The sequence below is a fragment of the Tinamus guttatus genome, unplaced genomic scaffold (assembly GCF_059628265.1).
Source record: "Tinamus guttatus ecotype Peru unplaced genomic scaffold, ASM5962826v1 Tinamus_guttatus_pri_ptg000374l, whole genome shotgun sequence".
In the NCBI taxonomy this organism is placed as follows: Eukaryota; Metazoa; Chordata; class Aves; order Tinamiformes; family Tinamidae; genus Tinamus; species Tinamus guttatus.
This window is the reverse complement of record NW_028288908.1, coordinates 111,334-120,750: the sequence shown is the minus strand read 5'-3', so window position 1 is coordinate 120,750 and position 9,417 is coordinate 111,334.

The following is a 9,417-nucleotide window of genomic DNA, read 5'->3' as shown; positions in this document are numbered from 1 at the left end:
AGGGATGATCGTTTTCAGACAAGAATGGGAAGACAACTGTACAAAGTGTTTAGCCCAAGTAACTGGGGCAGATCACCCATTACACGGCTCCAGCCTGCAGCGGTTAATGGGTACAGATCCAACAATGATCACCCCCCAGGCGCAGGCCCATGGCCTGCGGGCCCATGAAGTTATGGCAACTACTCGTGCGGCCAGAGAAGCTATTCGCACAGCCTGTAGAGTCGTTGCCAGACCATCACCATCGTCCTCAATAAAGCAAAGTGAAAGTGAGAGCTTTACACAATTTGTAGATCGTCTCCAAGCAACGGTCGACTCTTCGGCCCTGCCTGCGGAGGCAAAAAGCCCGGTCGTAGTGGAATGTTTACGCCAACAATGCAATTCCGCAACCAAAGAAATCTTGCGATCATTGCCAGCGGGGGCAAGTATCGCAGACATGATTAAGCATGTTGCAAAGGAAGAGCATCTGACCCCAATTCAGGCGGCTGTTCATGCCGCAATAGCCAACGTAATGACATGTTCTAAATGTGGCCAGGCAGGCCATGTTGCAGCAAACTGCCCTTGGCTGGGGGACTCGCTGGCAGCACTCCCCCCATGCCAAGATCGACCCAAAGGTCGCTGTCAGGAAAGATGGCAGAGTCAAGTGGTGCCCGCTTAAGTCTATTAAACCAGACCTTCAAGATAAAACTAATGAAAATTGTGAGTTTCTGTTCACAGGACTGGATCATCGGACGCCCCGGTGATAGGCGTCCCGCCCGAGCCTGTGAGTTCCACACCGACCGAATCCAGAAAACAACAAAACAGATGGAACAATCTCGAGCAATTAGTACAAAAGTAACTACAGGGTCACCAATCTTCGATGCCATGCCTTGCCGGCCGGCGCCCGTTGAACCCTGTTCCAAAACGCAGCTGGTATGAGGGTTGGTTCGCTGTGGTTAACCACCCTGATATCCACCTTGATAGGGCCGATAGCAATGATCATGATGACACTGATCTTTGGACCCTGTATGTTGAATAAACTCATGCTGTTTGTCAAGAGTCGACTAGAGAAGGTTAACATCATGTTAGTGGAACGCCAACAACGGCTTTAAGAATATATCCACTCAGTATTATCCTCAAGTTATCCCAAGGTGCACCCTATCCCTATACCGTGGTATTACCTGTCATCCCCTACCTTCTACACTTTGTGCCTTATGTTTTTATGTCAAGTTTATGATACATAATCTTAAGATTGTTATAAACTATAAGAATAGAATAATATAATACTAAGAATAAGTAAGAGTAATATAATAATAAGAGTAAGTAATAAGAATAAGATAATAATGAGAATAAGTAATTAGAATAAGATAAGAATAAGTAAGAATAAGATAGTTATATTTTAGCTAGTTTTGTTATGCATAGGGAGGGGGGAGATGTGGCAGATAGTTAGGGTCCGGCGGCCGGAAGATATCATGCTGTACGGAAAGATAGGGCCCTTAATAGCCAATAGTGTTTAGTCTATGATGTAAGCAGGCGGATGTGACGTTGTAAACCTTAGCTATATAACACCTTGTTATCCATCAATAAACGCCATTTGCAGCATCCCCATATTGGTGTCTGTGCTCTTTGGCCCGGGTGCGGGTTGGACGTGCCTGGCCGCCTCGGCGGACGGAGTCGATTGTCGATGTCAGGCAACACTTATCTAACATTATCTATGCAAACTGCCATTTAAACTAAGGTTTACAGGAGTTCTATAGTACTAGAGTACCTTGTAATGACAGGATTTTTACAAAGTACTGTTAAATTCAGAAATTACACAGTAACTCATGTAGAGAAATTTAACAGCTAAAGAATTAAGAAGTTTACACTATTATCAAAATATGTCCACACCGAAAAGCCCGTTTCAAACACGTTATTTTTCCCTGAAAATTTGGCTTTAAAACCATAAAAGTTTGTCTTTAAAATGATGAAGGTTGCTGTGGAGCAAGGTATTTTCTTTGATTTAGTAAAAGCTGAAGTAGAGTTTCTGACAGTAAGGTGGGTTTTATAGGATAATTCTTTCTTATTACTTTCCACAATTTCACATGCACTTCTGTATCTGCAGCAGGTTGTAGCCCTATTTTAATATGTCCCTACAGTTCTCACAAGCATGTATTTGCTCAGAAATTCCTTCTGTATTTCTTAATTCTCAGTTTGCTTACTGCAATTTGCATTTTTTTTTCTAAGTGTGTTTTAAGGTCTCTAACTTTTCATAACCTAGTATTTGATTATAATACAGGCTTCAATAGACATTTAATTTTTCTCGTAAAGTTACATTTTTGACTTTACAATATTTCAGTTTTCATTCTAGACAAGGAGGAGTTTGAACCTACAGATATTTTTTTTAAAAATCAATTAAATATTATCTTTTACTAGGGAGATAATTATCTCTAGTTTTTGAAAGATAAAAAAATCTTGGTTTTGCTCTGCCTGTACTTTATATAATATTAGCACAATATTAGAATTCCTACAGTTCGACTGTAATAGTCATCATTATTGTACTTATTATTCATCAGAAATTGTGTCTGATCTTTCTATACTTAAAATTGCCAAACCTTTGTGTGTTTTGACAGAAGACAAGGTTCCTGTCTAGTAACTATAGTAATCAAAGTGACACGAAGATTCAGGCTTTTTCACACTCTTATTTTACAGGTTGTTTGAAGGGGCCAATTCACAGCATCATCAAATCATGCCACAGACAGTTCTTCTGAAGACCTTTTGGCTGGCAAGTGAAACCTCAGTGCTTTTTACCAAACACATAAATATTTTATCAGATTGGGTCATACTTTCCCATAAAGAAATGAATAGAACAAATGATGTGAGTATGAATTTTATGCTATAAAATAATGAAGACCAACATACTTTTAAAAAGGCGTCCCTTTGTTCGTTTCTTTGTGAGGTATTATATATAAGTACTGCAACTGCTTGTTATATCTGCCTTTTGTTGTGAAGCATGCTGGGTTTTGCTCCACTAAAGGAAATGAATTGATACATAAGATTCTCATATTGATCTACAGAGAAGAAACGAATTGGAGTCACAAGTAGCTTGGTGGCTACATTCAGATGTTCACATGCCCTTACCAGCAGGTGTTACTATAGTCATTAGGGACACAAGTTTAACATATCTTGTCAAACAATAAGGTGTAACAGATGATTATCTTATTTTACAATGACTGGATTCAGGAAATATTGGAAAGGGAAAGCTAACAAAACAAATTTTGTTGTTTTCTACAGCTATGCATAAGTTTATTTTAGTAAATGCCCCAGTTTTCTTCCCAAGTCTTCTAGTTTCACTTGTTATCTTCCCCAGATCTTTTCATAAAAATGGAATTGAAGGCAACTTAATTGCTGTTCTGTAACCTGCTGACCAGCAGGACATTGACCTGAAAGATACCCAGGGTCCTCTATACCACCTCTTTCTTTTCAGAAACTAGAGGCCTTCTAAAACATCTTTGACTTCTAGATTCTCACATAAATCACAAACTTACTGCTGTTTCTCCTTTCTCTTTTAAATTATTGTGAAAGCACAGAATAAATAGGTACCTCATTCACTTTTTCAATGCAGTAGCAGAACAACAATAGAAAATCAAGTATTCCCAAGAAAAAAGCACTTTCAGTATAATACTACTACTTCATTATGTTAAGAAAGCAGAAAGATTAAACATAATGACAGCTTTGCTCATTTTACCTAGCCAAACCTCCTACCTTTTTTGAGGAATATCAAAGGAAGTCGTACTGAAACAGTGCTGCCTTTTATACTTGGTCAAGATATTTTAAAAGTACCTAAAATTACGCTTCTAAACCCGTATTTATATTTAAACAATCTACCTTTTCAGAGGCACTGAGCACCAAGCAGGCTAATATTCAGTTGATTCCCATGGCCATTCTGCTCCTTTGGAAAATGAGACTGCTTTCATGTGTTTCCTGGTGTTGAGTCTGCAGTTTGAATTTAGGCACCATTTTATTTTTTCTATCATGCCTTCTTTTGACAAGTTCCAGCGCTGTCAACCATACTTGTTTCATGAACTGCTCTTTTCATAAGCAGAATAATCACTTGTGGCAGACACAGCACAAAGTATATGAAAAATAAACTTTAAGAAAAAGTAAAACATAGCATAAAGTATGCAGAAACTTACCTCACCTTTAGAATTTATATATATATATATATATATATAAATATAAATATATATATGTGTCTATGTTTATAGATACATACCTGTATATATATGTGTGTGTGTGTGTGTGTATAAATATAAATTGTCCCTTCAGCATAAACCCTAGATTCCTATTGCTTTTCTGGTTTCCTCTTACATGCTATAATGTATAATATCCTCACAGGTATGACTTCTGGCCTTATAATAGAGCTGTCTGATAATATCTGTTATTTTGTACAGTCTTTCTTACAGCCTTATTCTTTAGCTTCATATTTATATATTACAATTTTTGGCAAAAATAAACTCAAAATAAAACACTTACCATTTAGAGATACATAAGTAAAACCAGAATATTTCCATGCCATTAAGTATAGCAAATTGGATACAAATTTTTCCTTCCTTTCTTCAATTTAAGTTTATGATAAATTGTTACCAGCTTTGCTACTTAAAAGCTGTTTGCTTAAGAAGCAGTACATTGACAATATGCACATAATGCCTCTCAGAAACTGATTTAAAGAAACTACTTAGCCATTGCCACTGTCTATATAGGGACAGAAATAAAGCATCTGGTAGTAGCAGCGTGTAAGGAGATGACCATGTCTCACAGCTTGCAGAAGCTTAACCTGTGGGAAGAAAGAAACACCTTAAATGCTCTGAATAAAAATAGAAAAATAATTTCTTGAAATGCTTTTTCAGGCCTATCTAACACATTCTCATGTAAGTGATAAAAGTGAACAATTTTTATTTTAGCTATTTAGAATCAGATGTTTTCTCCTTTTCCATGAATAAAATAACATAAAAATATAAAAGAGAGCAAGACAGAAACAGCTGTAGTATCCTAAGTTAGAAGCTCCAAGGTGAAATGGTGAACTAGGTTGATTAGTTTTGCTGGCTTAAATGCCCTGAAGGTATTTGGTTTTTTTTCAGATCTATAATAACCTGTATCAAAAACAAAGAAAAAAGAAAGAATGAAGAAATATAAAGAAATAGTTATATATCTGGGTGCATTTGCTTTCTTGTGCTATATAGGATTTACTGTATTTTGAAAGTACCAGAATAAAACTAGTGACAGGAAATTGGATGCCCTCAGTCATCACTGTGTTGATATGCTGGGACAACTTAGGGGGGTAAAATTTATACCAAATCCTTGTAGTTAAAAATGCACTGCCAAAGGACATGGTAGCTTTTCCATCACTTGAACTATTTCAATCAATTTCAAATATAATTCTAAAATAAATGGTATAGCTCAAAAGTAAATAATGGATTTGATATGAAACTCCTCATCAAGGTTCCTTGAATAAAAGCTCTTAATTGAAGTTTAGATGCACAAAGGAACAAAGAGGTTTTTTGTTTGTAATGGTTTGAGTAGCATTCAGTTACTAAATGGCTTTTCACAATGATACTATATCCCCAAGTAGCAAGTAGCAGAGATATTTGTCATCCCAATAATACTGTTTAATGTTGCTCATGATGTAATAAGAGCAACCTCGCATAGCATTAGGAAGGGGAGAGAAAGAGAATCATTTCATTTTGTTTGAAGCTTTCTTGCGAGCACTTGAGGAGTACTGCATTGTCCTAAAAAAATTGCTTATGCCACATGAAAAAAAAAAGGAAGAAAAAACAATTCTGTAAGGTGTGTACTGTAATTCAAACCCAGAAAGTTAAAATGAACTTTCCTGCAAGTTAAATGCTTTCTTAGGAGAGCTTTTATATGCAGTAAAAAAAAAAAAAAAAAAAAATCTGTGAAACTTCTATCAATGGAGCACTGTACTTGACAAAAACATAATAATAATAATGAAATGGCAATCTAGGAATTGCGTTTGCTGAGCTAGCAGACATCAATTGTACTGCTACGACTCTTGCATGGTAACACAGCCTCTATTCACTTCAGTGCTTTTTTCTGTGAGATAGATAGTTTTGATTCTCAACAATAAGAACAAGGAATAGATTTTGGGGAAAAAAAGTGGTAAATTGGATCCCAGTTATTTTGTTATGATTGAATATTGTTTGAAAGAATAATTCTGCATGATTTTATTTTTTAATGCACGAAGTACTACATTTTATAGTAATAAAGTGTTTTTTTGGAGTTTTAAAAATACATTATGGAGAGGAGGAGGAGGAGAATTGAATGGTTTCTTAATATAGCTGCAAGAATCATGTTGAACTTTGCTGTCTTATAAAGAAACAATCTATTATAACTTTATTAGCTTCATACCACGTTTGAGTAAAGATTAGTTATAGTAGTAAACCTTAGAGACAAAATCAGTAGTTTCTGAATATTCTCAATTTTAGTTGATTGAAGTATCACATATCAGTGACTAATAGTCTGACAATTTATCTAAATAGCAGTGTAAACAAAAACCTCTCTCTCTTTTTAAAAAGGTTTTTACTTAATCTGAAATTGCATCTGTTAATAAAATAGCAACTCATGTCATTTATATGAGTAATTTATTATTTCATATCCAGGAATAAAAGGATTGGTTTTATATGTGTACAAATAATAAATTAGCTCTTGTAAGTTGTTTTATTAGTGATTGACATTCACAGATCACTTAGCCTTATAAGACTTTATTTTTAAAATCTAAAAAATGACTAATTTTTTTTACTTGTTGATATTTTTCATTTTCTTTTGGTCTGTAGTTAAAGGTACTAATTAAATTTCAAAAGAAAATACAGCTGTAAAACAGAAAGCAGTAGAGTTGAAAAAACAGAGGAGTTTTCTTTTAAAGTTTTAACCCCTTTAGTTGAATAGCGGGAGCTATTTATGTGCATAGTGTTGTTTTGTCAGACATGGTAGCATTTCCCATGCTCAATGGAAGTTTTCTTTGTTTCCCTTTTCATTCCTATGTTTCTATTATTTTGTGTTTGAAAAAAAAATGGTAATATTTTTAAGATAGATAACGCTTTCCATAAATTAGAGCATTTTCCCCAGAGAGCAACACCGAGTCATTTACTTCATGATATTAAGGAGAAGCTCTTGTTTATACTGCTGTTGCTTTAGCATAATGTCAACCAACTAAGCCTATGCCACTTGGCATTATCTGGGCTCTCCTTGTCACTGTGTAGAGATACCCAGCTGTGCAGACAGAGTTGCAGCTTGGGTATCAGCCAGATTTAGTCTGCAACTGTATTTCTGACTTTGTGGAATATCATTATTGTATTAGCAGTAGTTATTTAATGCCTCAAGATCAGGATTTTTGGTTTTCTCCCCTTCCTTGTATCTGATGTCATAGATCAAATAAGACAACCTAGTGCTTGTAAACCAAGAAAGAAAAGTTTAATAGTTGGGCTCCACATCTATATCTACCTCAGATCATCTATATCTACCTGAGACTAAATATGTTTGACCTTGATCTTGTCACTTCTCTCTGTTAAAATTCTGATTTGCTGCATTTGTATGAATTACTTACTTTGAAGAACTATTGACGAGTTGATTCACCAGTATTTTGCTGTGGGGTCCAATAATAAAGGAGGCATGCATACTTCAAGACATTTAAATGCATTTTAAATCATTTCTTTACTTTCTACTCCTGAATCTTCAGGAAGTAAGCAGTAATACATATGTTTAAATATTTAAATATTAGCTGAAAAATTGATTTAAATATTGCTGACCTGTCATAGCAAGGTTCTTTTAGTTGTTTTTATGAGATCCCACATTTCATCTGAAATGAATTATTAGCAAAAGAGAGAGGCAAACCTAATTGTTCAAGTAGTCAAACAGAATAAGAGAAAGAATGGCTGCAAGGGATCTTAACCATCATCTAGGCTCTCCAGTGCAGAGCCATTCCTACCAGACGTCTGTCCAACCAGTTCTTAAAACACCTCAATGATGGAGACTCCACAGCCTGTCCGGGCAAGCTCTTGTCAGTGCCCTTATTCCTTTCCTTTTGAATGACAAGAAAGTCTATTGCTGCTGTTAAGTATACGGACATTATTTATGTAGGCTTTCTACAAATGATTTTGATTTATTGATGAAACTCAAACTGAAAACACTTCAGCAGTCACTGGTGCTTCTCAGCTCCTGAGGGAATCCTATTAAATTATTTTAAACTGATCTTTGAACATATTTGGGTCTCCAAGGACTATCAGAAAAATAATTCATTGTGGTACTACAGCACAACAAACGACAGAACAGTTCTGTTTCCTTTAAGTGATTCTTCAAAATCTCAAGTTGAAAAGTAAGTACTTACTCACTTGTCTCTTGTCCAAAATTTTCCATTGTCCAATATGTCCGAGCAGACATTCTCTTCTACAGGAACGCATGTAGCAGGGTTTAGCAGTGTAGAAGCTCTGTGTCCCAGCGATGATCCACCTTAGGTGGATGGCTTTTGGCAAATGAATTCTGTGTATTGCCACTGTGCATGCACATATTCTCCCAGGTTACGCTTCTTTCACAGTTACACACATCATGACTTTGCTACGTGGTCAGAGGAGTAACTCACTTCAGAATCATTGCATAAAGTATTTCAGCATGGCCTGCTGAAGTGTTGCATGGAGAGATCTGACTTACCTTTGGATCAACTATCCCCAGCACTAGCAGTGGTGTTCTACCCAGCCAATATTAAGTGGATTACTAGTGCTACTGAATAAATGTTACATGTCTGCTATCTCACAGTGCTTGCTGGATAGCCTGCTAAAGAGCTGTATATTGGCCTGTTAACTCCTTAGGAAAATTTAGAGTGTATGTTTCCAAATAATTTGTATTTCTCCAATGTCAAATCTTGGTTGTTGTGGCATCAGTGGCATATGAATTTTACTGATCAGGATGTAACAGTTAGCTCTTGAGCAGGAAAACAAACAAACAAACAAACAAGCCAGTGTAGAAATGATTTGGCAATTGATGGGATTTTGTCTATAGATATTCTTTAATATTATTGCTAAGATACCATCAATGTGGATTTGTTATATAATACCACTCTATAAATGCTACTTTTTTCTTCCTTTTAGGCTTTCAGATGTGAAATTGCTAATCTATTAAATGCAATTCTTTGAACTGTAGTGGAATACTGGATCCTCTCAGGTTTCCTTATGGACAGAAATGTCTTTTTTACGTAAGTAGCTGATTTGGCACATTACATCATTGACATTTCATGTGATGGTGAGTGTTTGAAAAGCATCTCAAAACCTTTTAATTAGATTCACTAAAATCCTAACTAAAATCCTTTGCTTATAGACAAGTTGTATCTTATCTTTCATTGTATCTTCCGTTCAAGTTGTATCTTATCTACCACACTGTAGTAGAGAATTT